Below are 21062 nucleotides of genomic sequence, written 5' to 3' on the forward strand. Positions count from 1 at the left end.
CAAGGAGGCTTTCACTGATAGATTCACTAGGTTGTGAAGGCTATGGTGTCAGCATGGCCTTCCATCTTCTTTCCTGTGGTGCCTTGATATACAGGCTCGAGAAGGCAATATTTCAGGTATGCTGGGTGGATTATATGTCCTATTTACACATGAATTTCAACTCAGGTAAGCATGGCCCATGTAACATCAAGTGGGGGACACTGGGGTTTGGGGAAGTAATCGACTGGATCTTGCAGGATGGGAACAGAGGTAGATCAGAAGTTTCACTAGCAAGATTGCAGATGCCTTGACTGATGTTGTTCTCTGATGAGAAAATACTGTTCAGTGTACCGTGGACTAATAGTAAAGATGTAGGTACAGGGAAAGAGCCTTCCCTTGACTCTCCCACAGGTAGTAGTAGTACCAGTTAAAGAGTAACAGAATGGAGTAAACTCACAGGGCTATGGAGGCAGCTCAGAAAAAGTCATTAACAACATTAGGTTGTTAGTGGACATTCAGCACTAGGAGAAAAACCAAACACTGCCTAGACCAGATAGGAGAAAGGAGGAGCTGACTCCATGGAAAGTCGTCTCTTTTCCACTGACACTTCACCTGTTACCCATAGGAGGTGGAAACTTTGAGTACCCGATATGCAGAATGAGCATCATGATGTTTGGGATACATGGACTGGAATTGCTGGTGCTAGCTGCTCAGGAGAGACCAAGATCCAGAAGTAGGTAGAAGAGCCTGAGCAGGAAGCTGTACCAAATCCTACTGTGAAGGTGATAACTGCTGACTTCTGTTTTGGAAAACTTACAAATGAATGATGCACATACTTCTTGGATTGAGCCTAGGAAAGAAAAGTTTGCTTGCAATCCTGAAGTAAAATGTTGACATCTTCATTTTTCAAAGGCCAGCTTTGACATCCAGGGCAAACTGAGGCTGTGCATAGAGTTGGTAGCTGATCACCCAGCTGACTTTTCTCTGAAGGAGCAAAGGTTGATTCTATGGGGTTGGCAAGAAGCAATCTGTTGCCAGCAAAATACTCAGTGGGACTGGCAAGAAGTGTTGATGGATCATACATAATTTCTCTCTCTCTCTCTCTCTCACACACACACACACACACATAATTTACATACATATTTTCTCTCTCTCTCTCTTTCTCACACACAAACACACACACACACACACACACACACACACACACACACACACGGTGGATGAAGTAAGCTTCACAACCTTCAACTTTGTACATATACATGCATACACATTTGATGGGTGGAGCAAAGCTCCAACACTCTTTTTCTTCCACAGCCTATATATCCCAGCTATATCTTCCAAACATTACAAAAATAACAGTGTACTTATAGTCTATGGTTTAAATGAAAGTTTACAATGAGTATACTAAGAGAAAATATGTTTCCCAACACCTTCACATGAGCCAATATTTTAAGTATTATTAATAAAATTATTATTCCCAAGAACCTAATTACATTTGTAACTAAGCAGCTTGAAATAGATCAGCAATGTGTAAGCAAACAAGGTAGTTTTTCTTTTTTTCTTTTTTCTTTTTTTTGTTTGTTAAATGTCAATAATAAAATAAAAAATATTTACTTATATTTTTTCTTCCAAACAACTATTTTCACTTTAATTATAAATAACTGTGGAAGCATTTGTAGCTGATAGGAAAACTGTCCACAGCATTTCCGATAATGCCATTCCTAACTTATGGGAAACAGTCTCTTGTTCTTCAGTTCAATTTACTTTGGTTCTTTAAGGGAGTAGCTTATATAAACATTGTATTAGTGTAAGATTGAAGCTTTTCTGATGGGACTGAGACAAAGGTCTCTAGTGTTCTCTCTTCACAGAGATATCATAAAAGCAATTTCATCCTCGATCTTGTCAATGTTTCTCTACTTTAAGAGTACAATTCTTTTGTACTAAGATATGATGATGATTTTTGGATGTCCTCAGTTTCTGTAGCTAAGTCTCCCTTTCCATTTCTTATTTTGTTCATTTGGATTCTTTCTCTATGGCCTTTAGTTAGTTTGGCTAAGGGTTTATCCACTTTATTGATTTTTCTCAGTCAGCTCTTGGTTTTGTTGATTCTTCATATCATGCATTTTGTTTCTTTTTTTTGTTCTTGGATATTTTATTTGTTTACATTTCAAAAGTTTTTTTCCTTTCCAGGTCTCCCTTTTGGAACCCTCCTTTCCCATTCCCCCTGCCCCTGCCTCTATAAGGGTGCTTCTCCACCCACACAGAGCATGGGTGCTCTGGGTCAATATCTTAGAAATGATATGCCCTAATCCACTTTCCATACATATTTCTTTATTTTTGAGTCAGTCTGACGTAGACTAACCTAGCCTGCAGCCAATTATGAAGCTAAGGCTAGCTTGAATATTTACCCTGATGCTACCACCCCTGAATCCTGAGACAGGAACTGTGGACCACCAAACCAGCAGTGAGATCAGTTTCTGTGGAACTGCATTCTTTTTGTTTGTTTGTTTTTGTTTTGTTTTTCGAGACAGGGTTTCTCTGTATAGCCCTAGCTGTACTGGAACTTACTTTGTAGACCAGGCTGGCCTCAAACTCAGAAATCTGCCTGCCTTTGCCTCCCGAGTGCTGGGATTAAAGGCATGTGCCACCACGCCTGACATGGAACTGGATTCTTTTAAGGAGAAATTGGAGAGTAAAACGCACCTTTAATACTGCAAGTTACTGATTGAAATGAGAGGTCCAAATTCAAAGGCCATTGAAAACCTTGCTGGAGACTGGGCTTGATATATTGCCCTCTTGCCTTCACATGGAAAGAAGAGGGAGGAGTATCAGGAGTACACAGCTGTCTTACTGCAGAGGCAGCTCATACATGACAGCCTGTGTCAACAGCAACAAAGAGCCCAAAGAAGCTAGTAGAGAGACTGATTCCCTGGATGAAGTCACTGTCTGGTCTCTCAGACACTGAGTGCTCTACTAACCTGGTTCCATGTGTCCACACCTTGACCAAATGGGCAAGCACCCATCTCATGTCTACAGGCTGTCTCTAAGATAGGCATGTGGCCCAAGATGACACCAAATATTTTTCTTTCCTCATATAAAGACATTTCAGGCATTGGTTTTAAATGATGTTTACTGGTATGAGAAGATGAGGCAGGAGATTTGTAAATTTAACCCAACATGATCTGAAGAATCAATGGCCCCAGAAAAATATTTCTGAGGGATTGCAAACCCTCTTAGGTAGACAAAATTATCAGCCAGGATAGGCTACAAAGTAAAACCCTCTGGAAGTAAAGCATCTTACAGAAATGAACAACTGGATGAGTTGATCAAAATCAACCTGAGATGTACCTCAGTGGTTCTATGCTTGCTTGGCATAGATGATGTCTTGGGGCTCCATCTCACATATTGTGAAAATAATTTGAAATTTTCAAACTTGATGGTTCAGCTCAGTGACTAATTACCACCATAGCTCAAGTCTAGTTACTGGTCTTTCTCTTTCCACCATGGGTAAACTAAGGATATCACGAATTGCTATAGGTAAAGTACTTGGAGGTATAGAATAGCAATGAATCAAAAGTTTATTTCACATACTGAAAATATTTGGAATTACCTTGAAATTTTCATTCTCAATTTTTTTATTCATTTGTTTGGTGTGTGTATGTGCATGTTAATGTATTTGTGTATTGTAGATTCTTTAGAGAGAAACTCATCATATAGGACTGTTGAGCAATAATAAGGGTCCCAAACACTGTCTTAAAAAGGACTGACAGTCAAATAGACAGATATTGTTCTAGGACAAACTACTAGTATTCTTTCACACTTCTAAGGTGCAGGCTTCAAACTAGAGAACAGAACAAACTGGGCTACTGGTCCCCAATTAAGCTCAATGAAAACACCTGAAACTTCACACATTCTCTTCACACTATGGTAGAGGGGAATACCATTGGAGGCACACAAAACTCTGGGAACTGCTACTGACCAATATCATTTTAATCAATTACTTCATTTTTCTGAAACCTGTGTGAAATGGTGTGACTTTCTCTAAGATGTTCTCAATTTTGTGTATATGCAGATTTATTGTACATATGGTGCTTGTAAATGCTAGGATCCACAGATTTCTGAAGAAATGGGATTAACACCTGAAGCCTGAGTTCCAGCTGGAGGCATCTGATGATAGTTCTGAAATCAAATTCTTCCCTCTTCTAAAGCAACATGTACTATTAAAACATGGCTCATTGCCTTTTTGGGCTCATGAACTTTTGTTTGTTGATTTGTTTGTTTTTCTGAAGAGCATGAAAGGAATTTTCTGTGAGCAAACTTCCAGCAGGTTCACAGGTTCCAAGCAACAAGGCCTGTGAAGTTGACAGGCAGACAGGGACACAGGGTGAGAGGAAGGAAGGAAAAAGGAGTGTGAGAGACACAGAGATTGGGTTTATAAATTTTTTTACCACCGGCCAACCTAGATATCCATATGTGAACCACCATAGCTGATAACTTTATCCACCTACCCCAGATATTGAATCATGACATGCTAGCATCCATGTGTTCATTTTGACTCTCTCCAGAGGATATTTGCTCAAAATGCTTAAAGTTAGATATATTATTCTACTCAGACGTTCAGGAATAACATCTAAAAAAGCACCCATGTTCTATTTATTCAATTATATATTACAGTGAAGAACAAAAAGTTTACAAGTCCATGACAAAGGATCTAGTTAATCTGTCCCAGCAGAGTCCACTCAAAACATCCAAGTTGCCTTTGCCAGTCCACAAGTCTGCTCCCCATGTCAAGCTTAGCCTCCAAAATCCCAATTATTGTACATCCTTTCCTTTCCAAGTATCTGTACATTGCCTGAAGTCAGTCTCTGAGCACCCCAGATGAGAGATGTGTCTCAAGACTGTCATTTATTCACATGCAGAAGTTCTGAATCCATGTTCACCGCCAGCAAAAACAAAGTCTACCCCCCTGACCATAGACACAGGGCTCGCCACATTTGTGGCATATACGTGTAGCAAAAGAGAGGCTCTTGGGCTGCCTTATTGCCCTTAGTGTATCCATGAGTTCCTGACAAAGTTGGGCAAATCTTTCTACAGAGACATGTCCCAACTCATTATAACACTCCAGAGGGGCAGGGTACTGTTCCACATTCATCTTGTTCCAGTTGGCTGTTTGCTGTAAAAGGTCCTTCAGGATGGGCATGGAGAAGTCATTGTTGTACAAGTTGATCTTGGTGAGCTGAGAGCATCGTATGAAGGAAGGTAGGAGTGCATTGAGCTGAGAGTCCTTCAGCTTACATCCCTGCAAATTCAGAGTCTCAAGAGTTTTTGCCACTTTCTCTAAGAGACCTCTCAGAGGCATCACATCCAAAACCTGTAAGACCATGCCTTTCATCTCCAGATGTTTTAGCTGAAAGAGACTCTGACAGCAAGAGAAGGAATCCAAGTCTGACTGTGAAATTTGGTAGTGAGTGATGGAGAGGGACTCCAAGGGTGTCATCAAGCACCTAGGAATAAGTGAGACCAGATGGTTAATTCTGGCAAGTGGTGATGGAGAGCGTGGAATGCAGTTTACACAGTTGTAGAAGGGACCAGGTGACCCAAGGTCACCCACACTTAATCTGCTCGCTTCAGTCCCACACAGAAAACCAGTTTTGCCCATAAGACACGTAGAGGAAGTTCTGTGACAAAAGAGTCCTGACAGGATCTAGGGACATTACATGTGGGCTCATTTAAAGCTGCATTTCATCCAAGTTTCTGAACAGTCACTCTTGCTATCCCTTACAGTTCCACACAATCCCTCATATCCCTTGTACTCCACAGTACTGGGGCTCAAAACCATGGGAAAGTAGGGGAAGATATTAGGCTGTTCCCACAGATCTTAGCACAGAGCTAACCTCCTCACTTTGATGGTCTCCCCCAGCTCCTAACTACAACCTTAACTCTCTGTTCCCTTCTGATCATTTTGTTTGTTTGTTTGTTTGATTATTTTGTTCCTTTTCTCTAGATAGGATTTCTCTGTATAGCCGGGCTGTCCTGGAACTCACTCTGTAGACCATGCTGGCCTCGAACTCAGCAATCCACCTGCCTCTGCCTCCCAAGTCCTAAGATTAAAGGCATGTGCCACAACTGGCCAGCACTTCTGATCATTTTGTTGGCTGTGATTCCAAGAAGAATTACAGTCTCTTCTGATCAGATCTGTGCTACTCCTTACCTCCCTTCAGTCTTTTGCTTCAGGAGTAATTATTTGAGACTTTGAATCAATACACATAACGGCCATATTCTAAAAGGTCACTAAAAATTTTTCCAGGTGGCTGACTGTCAGGCATTGTACATGAATAATCCTTAAAACGGACAAAAAAAATTCTCTGCTAGGTAACCCAGATCTCCATCCTTGCTTACCTGAAGACCTGACTCATGTGGTCTGTGAGAAAGTGGACACCTTGCATGGAGAGATGCTGGAGACAATTGAATTTGGAGAAGATAGAAACGAACTCCTTGACACACTTATCTTTCTCTGTCTCCTGTCCTATTGGCAATCTTGAAGACATTCTTATAGAGGGGTGCCAGGAGAAGTTTGCGAAGATTTCTCATCTGCCCTAAGCAGGGAGCAAAACGGGCCAGATTAAACACATTCCACTCAGTGTTCAGTTCGAATTCCTCGATGTGCTCTGGATGAAAGACATTCAAAATCTCTAAGACAAAGTCCACGGGCATAGCCCAGATCTTCATGTTTATACAGCACAAATGTAGGGAGTCCTTTCTCTGCTGGGCCCACTTCAAGAAGTATGCTTGTGTTTCATCACGGCGGGGCCTGAGGCACAGGTCTGCTACCACTTTCAGCTGCTTCCTCCGTGCATATCTGCGAAGGACCTTCACTACTGTAGGCTTCTCATCCAAGGACTCTGAAGAACAGCTACCATCCTCTGCACCAGCCCATATGTCCCAGAAGGCATGGTGCACATTCCTCAGGTCCAGAACCTGAAGTTTTCCCCTGTCGGGAGTGAAACATGTCAAATGTCAGCAGACGTGACTACCCACAGTCAGCTTTGACTACCTGACTCTAAACTCAAGTCTCCCCCACTTTGGTAAGGTATAATTTCTTTAAACAGAGTGCAATGTGCACACAAGCATGCTACAGAATCTTTCCCTGAGCTGCATGTGTAGACCTGACCACTTTCCTTCCACTAAGGTACTCTTTATTTCTCCTTAGTCCCATTAATAGTGGTTGTGGGAAAACCAGGAATAAGCTCATTCTAGAGGCTACTTAGAGTAAGCTGTAATCCACTGACAACTGTCAGTTACAACTGTCCTTAGTCCAAGAAGACAATAGCTTCAAGGTTCCTGCACCACTGTCTGATGATCCCATCGGAAGCCATTCTCCCTGAACCCACAATCTCTACTGTGTACCCAAATGATCCCTGAAAGACAACTTGATTATTACGCACCTGGGGTGAGATTCTCTTGTCAGTTGCATGTCTATTCCATCTAGCACAGCCTGCAAGGTCTCCAAGTTAGGTGACTTCATCAAAGCCCCCACAGGGAGACAGGGAAAAGTCCAGGCTGCCACGATTGCCTTCATGAGCTTCTTAAGTCTGCCAGCAAAGGCCTCCTTGAACAGAGCTGGGAAGAGCAGAAAAGGCACCTCCTCCAGACAGAACAAGGCCAAAGCCTCATCTCTCAGCAGAGCCTGCAATGCCAGATTCTGGAGAGTGGACGGAGTCTGAACAGTCATCCTCTTCGGTCTCCAGTCAGAAGGCTCCTTGGGAAGGATTCAGAAAAAAATATACTTTCAAGACAAAGTTTGTAAAACTTCTTCACCATTACATCAACCACTAATCTTCAGAGTTACTACTCTGACAGTGACAGAGAAATCAATTTACCTCTTCAACCTAAACTGGTGGTGGAGAGACAGACTCCCACAACCGGGGTCTTTCTAAAAACCAAATGAGCACATAATTTTCAAATCAAAATACTTTTTGTGTTACCCTTTCTCAAAAACATTCTTAAAAAAATATTCCAGGGGCTGGTGAGATGGCTCAGTGGGTAAGAGCACCCGACTGCTATTCCGAAGGTCCAGAGTTCAAATCCCAGCAACCACATGGTAGCTCACAACTGTCCGTAACAAGATCTGACTCCCTATTCTGGTGTGTCTGAAGACAGCTACAGTGTACTTACATAAAATAATTAAAAAAAAAATCGAAAATCAAACAAAACCAACCGACTGACCAACCAACCAAACAAACAAACATAAATCCTTGTGATGCAGATCAATATTAATTCCCAGTAAGCAGAATGACTTCAGTACATTTCTACAATTTTTAGGGTTTCCTGGGTCTGGTAAGCAGATCATGTACACAGAAGAAAGCTATGTGGAAAAGATGAAACGCAAAGCCTAAGACAATACATATGCATAACTCAAAAGTTTCACTCGAGCAATTGGGCATTGAAGAAAATCAAAGATACATGGTGTACAGGTCTACAGTGTGAGCCAGAGCCTGTCTCTCACTCTCACACACATACACACACACAAATTCAGTGAAGAAGAAACCTGAAGGAACAGTTTAGTCAGAATGAACTGCTTTCCAGCTTCCCAGGAGCCACATGGCCAGTTCTAAGAGAGTTTGAACAAGATACAGAATACTTGTCTCAAAAAATTATATGAAACACACTAATGAACTATGCAAGCTATAGAAATATATCAGTGATGCTACAGAAGTATGTCGGTGATGAGTCTAAAAATTCAATTGGAATGAAACCCAAGGTCTTTAACCTGTTCCTCTAAAGAACTCTAAACTTCTCTACATCAAACTGCATTACCCAAGGAAAAACCAGTACATACCAGTTGAGCACTGCAGATAGGTCTCCAAGTCCCAGCTGCACCAGGCAGTTATCAGGCTGCAGGTCTCTGAGTGTGTTCTCTGGATCAACTGGAGCCTTTATATACCTCTGTGCTAACCCCTCCCTATTTTAGCCACACCCTCCAACCAAAACTGGAATTGGATTTCCTGGTTTAATCTCCACCCTTCAAATTCCAGATCAAAGATCTAATCATTTCATCGGTTAAATCAGAAGGAATTGTATTCACATACTCTCCACTCTTCCTCATCCCCCCCCCCAAAGTTTCATGGATAAATATGAACATTCCACTTGTTAATTAACCATATAACATCAAGTTTTTTGATTTGTTCTTTCATTTACTTAAGGTTTACTTAGTTTTCAATTTGTTCCAGGGATCTTGTCATGCTCAGAAGCCAAGGGTGTTTTAGAAGTCTAATTCTAGAAATTCTTCTGCCTCAGAATCCTTCTTATTGCTAGGATTACTGTTATGAATAAACACATCTGGTTGGATTTCATTCATGGGACCAGAGTCATTTTTAGTTTTCATCAGCTAAGGGTTTAATCTGTTATTGATCAGAGACATACCATAATTCAAAGGTATTCTTTTTAGCTGGATTTGGGACAGAATACAGAGTCAGAGTTAGGAATAGGTACTGGAGCTGAAGGGCTGGAGTGGATGCTCTGTCAGTAAACTGCAGCAGCAGCCACGCAAAAGGTAGGGTAGGAGCAAGGATTGATTCCATTACTATAGTGGCCAGGGTGTTGTGTGTGTACTCGGTAGGGAGCTACCCAGCATTCAAGGATTCCTCTCTAAAACTCTCTGTGCAACAGACAAGATGGGGCATGCTGGTAAGCTCAAAATTGGAAGTGGGAGGTAGGAGGCTCATTTGAATGTCATCTTCAGCCAAACTGTAAGCTGAAGTATAGTCTGATCCCTAAAAGACCTGCTTTCTAAATGGACAAAGGCAAACATGAACAAGAAGGTGTGAGGGAGATGGTGCCCTTGGCTGCTCAGGCAACTTAGATTATGACAAGTTGGATCAGCCCAACAACATTCCTCAGGGATGTGGGTCTTGGGTTGGAGACTTGGCTTAGAAAGAAGGAACACCTGTCAACCTTCTATTCCTATCATCTACATGGTGGCTTGAAATGATCTGTGACTCCAGTTCCAGCAGTTGTGAAACTGCGTTCTGACCTTCTAGGGGAGCAGCCATGAGAGGGCTGCCCATTCATAGTTGTAGGCAAAGCACCCCTACACATAGAACAAATCTTACTAAAACAATATATTTATACTGAGAATGGCAGCATACACATTGATTCCCTCCCCTCAGGAGTCAAAGTTTGACTGATTCAGGGAGTTCAGAGCTACCCTTATCTTAATAACTAAACCCCAACCAGTGAAATCTATGGAGTGAGGATCTTTCACAAAATTAAACCAGAGCTGGGCAGGGTGGCACAGGGCATAAATCCCAGCACTACAGTAAGAGGCAGGAGCATCTTTGATTTCGAGGCCAGACTGCTCCTCAGAGTGGCTTATGGGACATTTAGGGCTCTTAAACAAAGAGACCCTGTCTAAAAACAACAAAACAAACACACAAACAAGATGAAATTTCCCAGATGGTGCAGGTACAGACTTAAAACCCAGGATTAGGTAGGTAGATGCAGGAGAAGTTCTGAGGTCAATGTTACTCTAGTATACAACTTGAGTTCAGAAAGAACCAGAGAAGGGTAAACTGACCAACCCTGTCAAAAATCAATCAAACAAACAAACAGACAGAGAGACAAAAACCAAACAAAAAAGTACCCAAAACACAAAATAAAATTCTTAAATTAACCTCAAGGGAGCTTAAGAGCCAGTGAGATGGCTCAGAGGGGAACGGCACTTGCTGTCAAGCCTGAGTTCAGTAGTGGTACCCACAGCTGTACTGACAGAGACCACTTCAGTTTACAGTCCACCCACTCTACATGCACACTCCCTAGCTGATCCACCAATTCACAAATGAACTAAGACAGTCAGCATGTACAGAAGAGCAGGAGAGCTATCAAGGGTGGTGGTGCAAGTTTCAGTGAACTGATGAAGGATGACCCCCAAACTACATAATGTAATTCTGTGTCTCCCATTCAAATACCAACAATGGGAGCTGGGTGTTTGATTGGCAGCTCAGCCTCTTGTTCTGGCTTCATGAATTAAAATATCTGCAGTAAAACTCCTTGGGTCAAGAAAAAAAGGCTTTCTCCAAAATGCTAACGAGATCTCCTTGGAAAAGAAAGAAGAAATCCAAAGTAGAAAGAAAGATTTTCAGAGTAAAATGGGACCAAGAGAAAAGAGACTTTGAGCTGGATGGGGCTCATGACCAGGGAATTCCGGAGCCTAGGGGCATTGACCTTGCTGAGTTAATAGGCACTACAGTTTTTAATGAAAGAGCCACAGGTACCACTGTCTAGAGATAAAGACAATGACCCGCCTTTTCATTGGATATTTTCTTTATTTACATTTTCAAATATTAGCCCCTTTCCTGGTTTCCCCTGTGAAAAACATCCTTCCCCTATGCCCTCCCCCTCCCCCTGCTTACCAATCCACCCACTCCTGCTTCCTGGCCCTGCCATTTCCCCACACTGGGGCGTATATACAGATAAGTGGATATTAGTCCAGAAGACTAGAAGCTCAGAATAGCCAAGATAAAATTAACAAACCACATGGAACTCAAGAAGAAGGAAGACCAAAGTGTGGATCTTTTATCTATCTTAAAGGGGGTGGACAAAAGGGGGGAACATGGAAGGAGATACAGACTCAAAGTGTGGAGTAGAGACTGAATAAACGACCATCTAGAGACTGGCTCACCTGGTGATCCATCCCATTTACAGTCACCAAACTCAGACACTGATGTGTACACACTTTTTCAGCATGTATAAACAATGTCACACATCAGAGTTGGAATGGAGGCTTTGTATACATACCCAATGGTGGGCAAAAGCTTTCTTCAGGTCCAGGCTTTGTGCTCAATGGGAGACAATAGATCCCTGATCATATTATATTGCAATAACTTTTTTTCTAGAGATTTTCTGAAATTGACCTGTGTTCCTCTGAGCAGCTTGTCCAGGCTGTCCTTGGGGAATTTCATGCACAGTAGAATCTGTTGTTTGGGTAGTATTGTTGCACCAAGGTTCAAGGAGCCCTGTCCTGGTGAGGTTGACCTTCTGTTCCATGCTCATCAGAGTAGAAGAATGGAAAGTCTCAAAGTTTTTCTTGATCTGGTGTGTTTCTTGTTTGTTTGTGGGGGTTTTGGGGGGTATTTTTTACATCTGTCTTTGTTTGAGGGTTTCCTCTGGACCTGACTGTGGCTGAGATCCTGTTACTAAGCACTATTCTCTGTTTGGCCATGAAACTTCTAACCCCCTTGCTATTCAGGTGCCCAGAGCTTTTATTCTGGTAGCTTGGTGCTCTCTATCACCTATGCAGATATAGCAGATGCTTCAACAACCATGCCTATAGTATTTAGCCATTCACATCTTCCTAGCACACACAATTCCTTTCTTTTTCACCTCTGAGCCACACCAGTAGGACCTGGGAAGGAACATTGTGAGGGTCACACCAACACCTGTTTGTTGCCCAAAGCTATGAGCAACCATTTTCTTCCTTGACTGACAGTTGAATTTAACAGGCAAAATCCAGAGACTACAGACTCAAAATCCAAAGGAACTGATGATCTTGGCCTCTCCCATTGATTTTCCCCAGAAATGTGGCTGTCACAGGACAATGGTCACATCTAGCCTTGATCCTCAACCTTTGCATATCTTGAAAATCTCTACCAGATGTGCCTAGAGAGTAACCTCAGGGGTCATTCCAGAATCACTTCTTCCAGGGGGAGAGCATCAATGACACTGGTTCCTATGAAAGTACAGAATATAGATCAGTTTCCTTCCAGTCCAGTGTACACAACGAAAAGGCTTGCTAGCTACAAGTCTTGGAACAACTTCTCTTGAGGCACTTTCCTCAAGATTGGGTCTCATTCAAGGAGCCACTGGCCTTCTCCATGTTGTGGGTTCTCTCATGATCAAGAGTTCTATAGCTCCCAATTTTCAAGCTTCCAAAACTGTACTACCTCACTTATCAAGTCTGGATACTGAGATCCTTTCCTGTAATGAACCCCCATGCTATTCGTTATGGCTGCCTAGGTGAAATAGTCCTCATTTATAACCCTGTCTACACGCAAATTAAAGAAGATACTATCTCTGCCTCTTTGTGTAGTATGAGCCTTCAACCTGTCTAGTTCCTATCTCAGTGGCATTATCTGTAGACAATGTGCTAAGCTGGCACTCCTTCATGTTAATCAGATATGGGATAAAGAGATGGTTCAGGAGTTAGGAGCATGGGGGACAAAAACACAGGAGCTGACACACAAAAGCTAGGATATGTACCTGAGGTATCTGTTAGAGAAGCCAGTGCTCTAACTACTCAGTCATATCTCCCTCCCCTTTTCTTTGCGTCTCCCTTACTGAAATATTTTTTTTTCATACATCGTGTTATGATTATGGTTTCAACTCCCCCAACTCCTCTGAGGTCATTCCCACATTATTTTCCATCTCAATCCACACCCTTTGTATCTCTCCTGAGAAAAGAAACAGGCACTTAAAGAATCCAGAAACATGTGTGGCAGAACACAAGTGTACTGCCAGGACAGGGGAGGAAGAGGCAGGACCACCTCCAGCCTGGCCTAGCAAGTGAGTTACAGAACAGTTTAACATACAATGAGACCCTGCTTGAAAAACAAACAGAGAAATGAACAAATAAACCAAAAGAGCAACAGAAAATCAAAAGAAAAGAAAAACACACAACTTGGAACAGGACAATATAAATAAACCAACAGAAAAAGAGAGCCAACCCATCAAAAATATAAAGTAGAATCATCAACAACAACAGCAAAAAAAATCCCAAAGAAATACAGAATACATTCAAAAACACAGAAATCCCAGAAAAACAGAAAGAATTTATAATCTAAAAGCAGAACAATATAAATAAACAAAAGTGTATAACACAACTTTCTAACACTCAGATCTGCTAAATTGTCTTTGAGTTTGTTTTGTTTCCCTCCTACAACTGGTTAATTAGTCTTCTTTTAAGAGTAGGATTTGCATTCAACAGAAAATTTCCATTTAACTCCAGGCAGTGGTGGTGCACATCTTTAATACCAGCATTTGGGAGGCAGAGGCAGGCAGATTTCTGAGTTCAAGGCCAGCCTGGTCTACAAAGTGAATTCCAGGACAGCCTGGCCTACACAGAAAAACCCTGACTCAAAAAACCAAAAAAAAAAAAAAAATTCCATTTAACAAGTTTAGTGTTTCATTTGGAAGACTTTACTTTATAGATTGGAGACAGCTTCTGGGTTCGGAATGGGAGCTTCTCTCAATACTGTCATGAGGTAGAATCTGTGCATGCCCTGTGCCCGCTGCTTCAAGCTCTCTAAATTCATATGTGCATCAGTTCTGCTGTGTTTTAGAAGGCCTTAAGGTATCTTCAGTAGAACGATGGCTACTATGAACATAGTCAAGCAAGTATCTTTGTGGCATTGTGGGTCCTCTTTGGCTTTCTGTCTGTGAGTGGTAAAGCTGGGTCTACAAGGTAGATTGAATCTCAGTTATTTGAGAAACTGCCAGATTGATCTTACAAGTGGTTGTGCAAGTTTGGACTCTCTTCAACAATAGAGATGTGTTCCTCTTGTTCCATAACCTCCCCACATGAGCTGTGAAATGAGGTTGAGAGCTCCGATTCAATCACTGAAAAGGTTGCATGTTACAAATACGATTAAAAGGGTGGAGTTTAATCATTTACTCCAATTCCAGTTTGGGATTGGTGGGTGTGGCTACAAAAGGGAGTGGTGAGCAGAGAGGTATATAAAGGCTTCACTGGAGCCAGAGAACACATTCAGAGAACTGCAGCCTGAATAACTGTCTTGTTTGACCAGCACTCAGAGACCTGTCTACAGTGTTCAGAACTAGTAGGTAATGATATTCCCCTGGGTCATGCGGTTTGATGTAGAGACATTTAGACTCCAAGTTAGGACAAAACATGTTAATTTTTTCTTCTTAGAGGAATACATTGAACACCTGGGATTTAATTTCAAATGAAGTTTTAGCTTCATCACAAACGTATATGTTAACCAGGTGATTTCATTATTATGGTTGATTTTCTATTTTGTTTAAGTTGTCCTACAAATGGCCATGTGGCATTGGGTAGGGTGAAAAGCAATAACCTTTTGACTCATAAGACTCCTCAGTATTAACATTACTAGTGTGTTCCCTCACATTTCCATTCACTCAAATGTTTGTGCTTGTTTTTGTGAGTCACTGGCTCACCTGGAGACCAGGGGACCATGTGTCTTTGAACACCTTTAACTCACAATAGCTGGAGTTACACTTGGAGTGTCTTAATGTCTCACTCAATGTCTTACATTAGGCTTTGCTTTATATCGCTTTCACACAGCTTTGATTTTTTTGATATGGTCTGTATTTGGGACCTAGAAAACCCTGAAAATTATAGGAACCCATTGTCATCATCATGCTTAGTGGATCAATATTGATCCAAGACACAGGGTGTTGTGTGTGTGTGTGTGTGTGTGTGTGTGTGTGTGTGTTTACTGCTTCCATGATTGTTGTGTGTTGCATTTTTGTTTTGGGATTTTTTTTTCTTTTTTCTTTTTCCTTTTTTTTTGTTGATTTTTTAATTACATTTGAATTGTTGTTCTTTTTCCCAGTCTTTTCTTTGGCAGCCCCTGACCATCATCTATCCACTTTGACTCTAAGACAATACTCCCTTACACACACACCCAGTCCCCAACAAGCCTCCACAGGACCAAGCATCTCCCTTCCCATGGATATCAGATAATTCAATCATCAGCTACATATTTATCCAGAGCCGTGGATGCACCCGTGTACAAACTTTGGGTGATGGTTTCATCCGTCAGAGCTCTGAGGGGTCAAGTTAGTGGATATTGATGTTATTCCTATGGGGTTTTAATCTCTTTCACCTCTTCTGTTCTTCCCTAAGCCTTCCATTGTGTTCCCCTGGCTCAGTCCAATGGTTGCCTATAAGTGTCTGCAATTGTCTTACATGCTGGCACAGCCTCTCAGAGAACAGCTATACCAGGCTCTTATCTGTAAGCACATCTTGGCACCAACTATAGTGTCGGGGATTAGTGTCTGCTGATGGGATGGATCCCAGGGTAGGCAGTCTCTGGATGGTCTTTCCTTCAATCTCTGATTCATTTTTTGTCCAAGTTTTTCTTTAGATGGGAACAATTCTAAGTTAAAAATTTTGAGATGGGTGACTGGGCCCTTCCCTCACGTGGGGAACATGCCTATCCACTGAGGCTGGTCTCTTAAGGTTCTATCTCGCTTGTGATGCACATGTTGTCTTGAGCCATCCACATTAAGTCCTGTGAGTCTTGCCAATTCAATATTACTTTCATTCTTTCTTTTTTTAAAGAGTGTGTCACATACAAAATTTTTGATCCAAAAATTATATACCCATTTGGGTGATAGAGAGGCTGCCATGATGACAGTGTGGGCGACTGTCTTTCTATGATGTCTTAGGATGAAGAGGTAAATTGATGTCTCTACCATTGCATGAGAAGTAAATCAGAAGCTTAGTGGTTGATGTGATGGTGAGGAAGTTTTATAAATATTCTCTTAAATGTATATGCATTTCTGACTCCTTCCCCAGGATCCTTCTGATTGGAGACCTTAAGAAGATGAATGTTCATACCCCATCCACACTCCAGAAGCTGGCAATTCAGACTCTGGTGAGAGAGAGCAGGCTCTAGGCATGTCTGATCTGGAGGAGATGGCCCATGGACTCTTCCCAGCACTTTTCAAGGAGGCCATTGATGGCAGATATATCAAGCTCATAAAGGCATTGGTGATAGCCTGGCCTTTCCACTGTCTCCCTGTGGGGGCATTGATGAGGACTACTGACCTGGAAACATTGCAGGCTGTGCTAGATGGAGTAGACATTCGTCGAACCATAGGGTTTCACCCCAGGTAAGCAATTTCCAAGTCCTGTAGAAGGGAGCAGAAGGAGTACACATTAGACATTGTCAGGGAGATTAGATCTGTCATAAATGGATCAGATGCTTCTGATGGCATCATCAGGCAGGGATACAGGGTTCTTGACAGCTACTGTTTACTTGTACTGAGCACAGTTCGATATGGATTAGCCTTGAATATGGACTAGAGTAAATGTGGCCTCACAGTGGAATGAGCCTATCCCTGACATTCCCACAAGAACTAATAATGTAAGTAAGGAGAAGTAAAGTGTACCTTATTGAAAGAAAAGTATTCATGTGTACAGAAGCACAGGAAAGCTTCAGTAGCAAGCCTAAGTCCAACTTGGATATCAGGTCCTGAAAAAAAATGTACACTTTAGCACGGAAGATAGACGAGTTTAGATATATGTAGTAAAAGCTAATTCAGGGTCTGCCATCATACTTATGTTTCACCTGCAGGAGGAAAAAACTACAGTTTCTCGACCTGAGGAATGTGCACCATAGCTTCTGGAACATATGGACTGATTCAGAAGACAGTGACTATTCAGCAGAGATCTTGGATGAAAAGAAAGCCCTGCAGGTCCGTCCCAGATATGCACTGAGGCAGCGTCTGAAGGTCACAGTTGACCTGTGCATCAGGTCCTGCCTTGATGAAGCACAATCATGGTTCTTGAAGTGGGCCCAGGAGAGAAAGGGCTCCCTATATTTCTGCTGTACAAAGATGAAAATCTGGACTCTGCCAGTAAAAGCTCTCAGACATATCTTCCACGTTTTTGATCCAGAGCACATCATGGAGTTAGAACTAAATACTGAATGGACTCTGTTAGAGTTGACACGTTTTGCCCCCTATTTTGGGCAGATGAGAAATCTTCACAAAGTCTTCCTGGCACCCCTCCACAAAATCGACTTCCATTTACCCAATAGAACAAGAGTCACCGAAGTCAAGTGTATCAACAAGTTTGCTTCTCAGTTCTCCAAATTCAACTGTCTGCAGCATCTTTTCATGTTCTGTGTCCATTTTCTCAGATCCCAGATGAATCAGGTCCTAGGGTAAGCCATGATGGAGAGCTGGTTCAGCTATCAAAGCAAATCTGTCTCTCTTTTCTTAAGGGTTATGGGGACATGATGCCAACCAGTCACTAGGAACAAATATTTAGAGACTCCAAAGACTGGAAGTTATGTCTTGTTTCCATGAATACTCAGTTATACAAGGGAAATTTTACAAGGTAAATCAGTGTCTCAAATGAGCACTCATGAAGTAGGAAAGTGATTTGAGGTAAAGAGTAGGTCAGATCTAGAAAGGATCAGTTGTATTTCTTCCTAGAATCATGGCCGACCAATCAAATGGAAACTGAAGAGGAATGGAAGTGTGTAGTGAGAAGTCAGGGGACTCACAAGTACAGGGTAAACAGGAGCTATATGCTCAGATCTGTTAGAATAGCCTTCTATCATCACCCAGTTCCCATGGGTTAAATATTTTGAACACAGTAGTGCTGAATACATGGGACAGGATGTAGAGCTTGGGCTGTAAATGAGAGCAAGCATGACTGCAGAGGGAATGATAGAATGCAGATTCAGTGAACACACAGCAAATATTGAGATCCTGTCAGAATTCTATTGGGATGGAATTTCTTCTGTGTGCTATCTGGGATTAGGGGATGAACTGGTTCTCAGGTTTAGAGTGAGGCCAGGTGATAAATTATGAGGTTGACATGACTGAGCATTTTCCAACAGGAAGCATCATAGATGATATCCTTAATGACTTAGTAAAACTAATCTTGGGGCACCTGAGTCCTTCTACCACTCTGAATATCCCTGCCAAACCTCTCCAATGCCATTTGCCAGAATTAACCATCTGTCTCCTTTACCTCTAGGTGCTTGATGACACCCTTGAAGACCCTCTCCATTACTTACTCCCTGGTTTCACAGAGAGATTTGGATTCCTTTGCCTGCTGTCAGAGCCTCTTTCAGCTAAAACATCTGGAATTGAGAGGTGTGGTCTTACTGGATTTGGATCTTATGCCTCTGAGGGGTCTCCTCATGAAAGTGGCAGGCATTCTTGAGACTCTGGATTTGCAGGGGTGTAGAATGAAGGACTCCCAGCTCAGTGTCCTCCTACCTGCATTCAAACAATGCTCTCAGATCTCCAATATCAACTTCTACAACAATGAATTCTCCATGCCCTTCCCGAAGGACCTTTTGCAGCACACAGCCAACTGGAGCAAGATGAATGTGGAACAATACCCTGCCCCTCTGGAGTGCTATGATGAATTTGCTCAAGTCTCTGTAGAAAGATTTGCCCAAGTTTGTCAGGATCTCATGGATACACTGAGAGCAATAAGGCAGCCCAAGAACAGCTCCTTTGCTACAGATATCTGCCACACATGTGGGGAGCGCTGGGTCTTTGACCAGGTGGCCAACCTTTGTCATTGCTGGCAGTAAAATGGGAACATTCTGGATTGGAATAAAAATAAGGTTTGGGACACATGTCTTACCAAAAAAAATTGTATTTTCCATCTTCATTTGTAATAAAAAGAACAGAGAAAAAAATCTCACTCAGCCTAGTCATTATACCCCTTTTCTGTAAACTATCAATAAAATAATTTGTTACTCTGTATTTATTGAAATCTTAGAACATGATTTCTTTGTTTAAACATCATTGTTATTGTCTGAATTGAATAAAGCATCTAAATTAAAAGACTACAAAAATCACCCTCTGGAAAGAAGTAAAAAAGTACACATTGAGGCCAGGCATGTCAAAATTCACAATCTTGGGAAAGTGGATAAAGTTATCAGCTATGGTGGGAAATATATGAACTTCTAGGCTGGCCTAAAGTACAGAGGAAGAAAAAAAATAAAGAACATAACTCTCTCAGACTCGTTCTTTCTGTCTTCCCTCACACCCTTTCTCCCTGTCTGAATGTCCAATTCCCTGACCTTGTTCCTTAAGACCAGTGAACTCACCTGATATTTTCCCACAATTAACATGCTTTCATATTCTTAAAACAAACAACATGTAGATTGAGAGAGACTCTTCACCGGTGAAGAGCACATGCTGCTTTTGCAGATAACGAAAGTTCTGTTTCAGAGCTAATAACCAGGTGGCTGTCAAATGGAACTCAAGCTTCAGGTGCTAGGACCCTCCTTTCTGTCCTCTGTGGATCCCACCTTTCACATGCACAAATCCACATAATACACATGTAGCTATTCCACCAGCTGAAGAAGTCTTTAAATAAAAAAAGGACTCAATTTCACAAGGGAATAAAAAATGGCCCAATTAATTAAAATGGTGATGTTGTTCATTAGCACTTGTGTCTCTGTGAAGAGAGCATGTGGAGTTTTAGGCATATCCTTTGAGCTCCATTGGTGAGCAATATTGTAAGATGCTCTGAGCTCCAGAGTTTGAACTCTTTCACCATGGGTGAGTGAGAAGAAATTAGTAGTTTGTCACTCTGCAATATTTATTTCTGTATGGATTTAATGTATATTCCTCTTTTATTTGCATGTATCCTTGTATGATAGAAAAAGGCATCAGAACGTTGTATAGATGGTTGTCAGCTACCAGGTGCTTGTCTAGAGCTGAACTCCAGTTGTCTGAAAGACCAACCAGGACTCGTAGTTTTTGATCCTTACAGGCCCATGTTTGAGAATGGTAAGCACACTCATTGATAGAGAATCAAAAGGAATCAGGAATTTATTTTGCACAAAAGCTTACGACTTTGGCATTATCTTTAATTCATTACAATTCAAACATTTTGTGTACATGTGTGTGTTGCTGGTTTGCTTGATTGTTTCCTTTTTTTAGATAGTCACTATATAGATCAGCCAATGATAAAGCAATATACTGAGTCATTCTAAGAATGGTCAGGGGGCTGGTGAGATGGCTCAGTGGGTAAGAGCACCCGACTGTTCTTCCGAAGGTCCGGAGTTCAAATCCCAGCAACCACATGATGGCTCACAACCATCTGTAACGAGATCTGACTCCCTCTTCTGGAGTGTCTGAAGACAGCTACAGTGTACTTACATATAATAAATAAATCTTTAAAAAAAAAAAAAAAAAAAAAAAGAATGGTCAGGATGAGCTTCATTTCATAGAATGTTTACCTAGCCATTCACAGGATCTGTGAACCAAATTAAAAGGGTATGATAATATGTAACAATTATCTCAGCACCCTCTAGGTTGAGAATTCAGAGCAGGAATTC

At 41.7% G+C, this 21062-nt stretch overlaps 2 pseudogenes; one reads left to right on the forward strand and one right to left on the reverse strand.

Moving 5' to 3' along the window:
* Positions 1-129: 129 nt before the first annotated feature.
* Positions 130-19301, forward strand: LOC108168682 (annotated as a pseudogene).
* Positions 4851-8879, reverse strand: LOC100862271 (annotated as a pseudogene).
* Positions 19302-21062: the final 1761 nt, after the last annotated feature.

Source organism: Mus musculus, assembly GCF_000001635.26.
Source record: "Mus musculus strain C57BL/6J chromosome 5 unlocalized genomic contig, GRCm38.p6 C57BL/6J MMCHR5_RANDOM_CTG3".
In the NCBI taxonomy this organism is placed as follows: domain Eukaryota; kingdom Metazoa; phylum Chordata; class Mammalia; order Rodentia; family Muridae; genus Mus; species Mus musculus.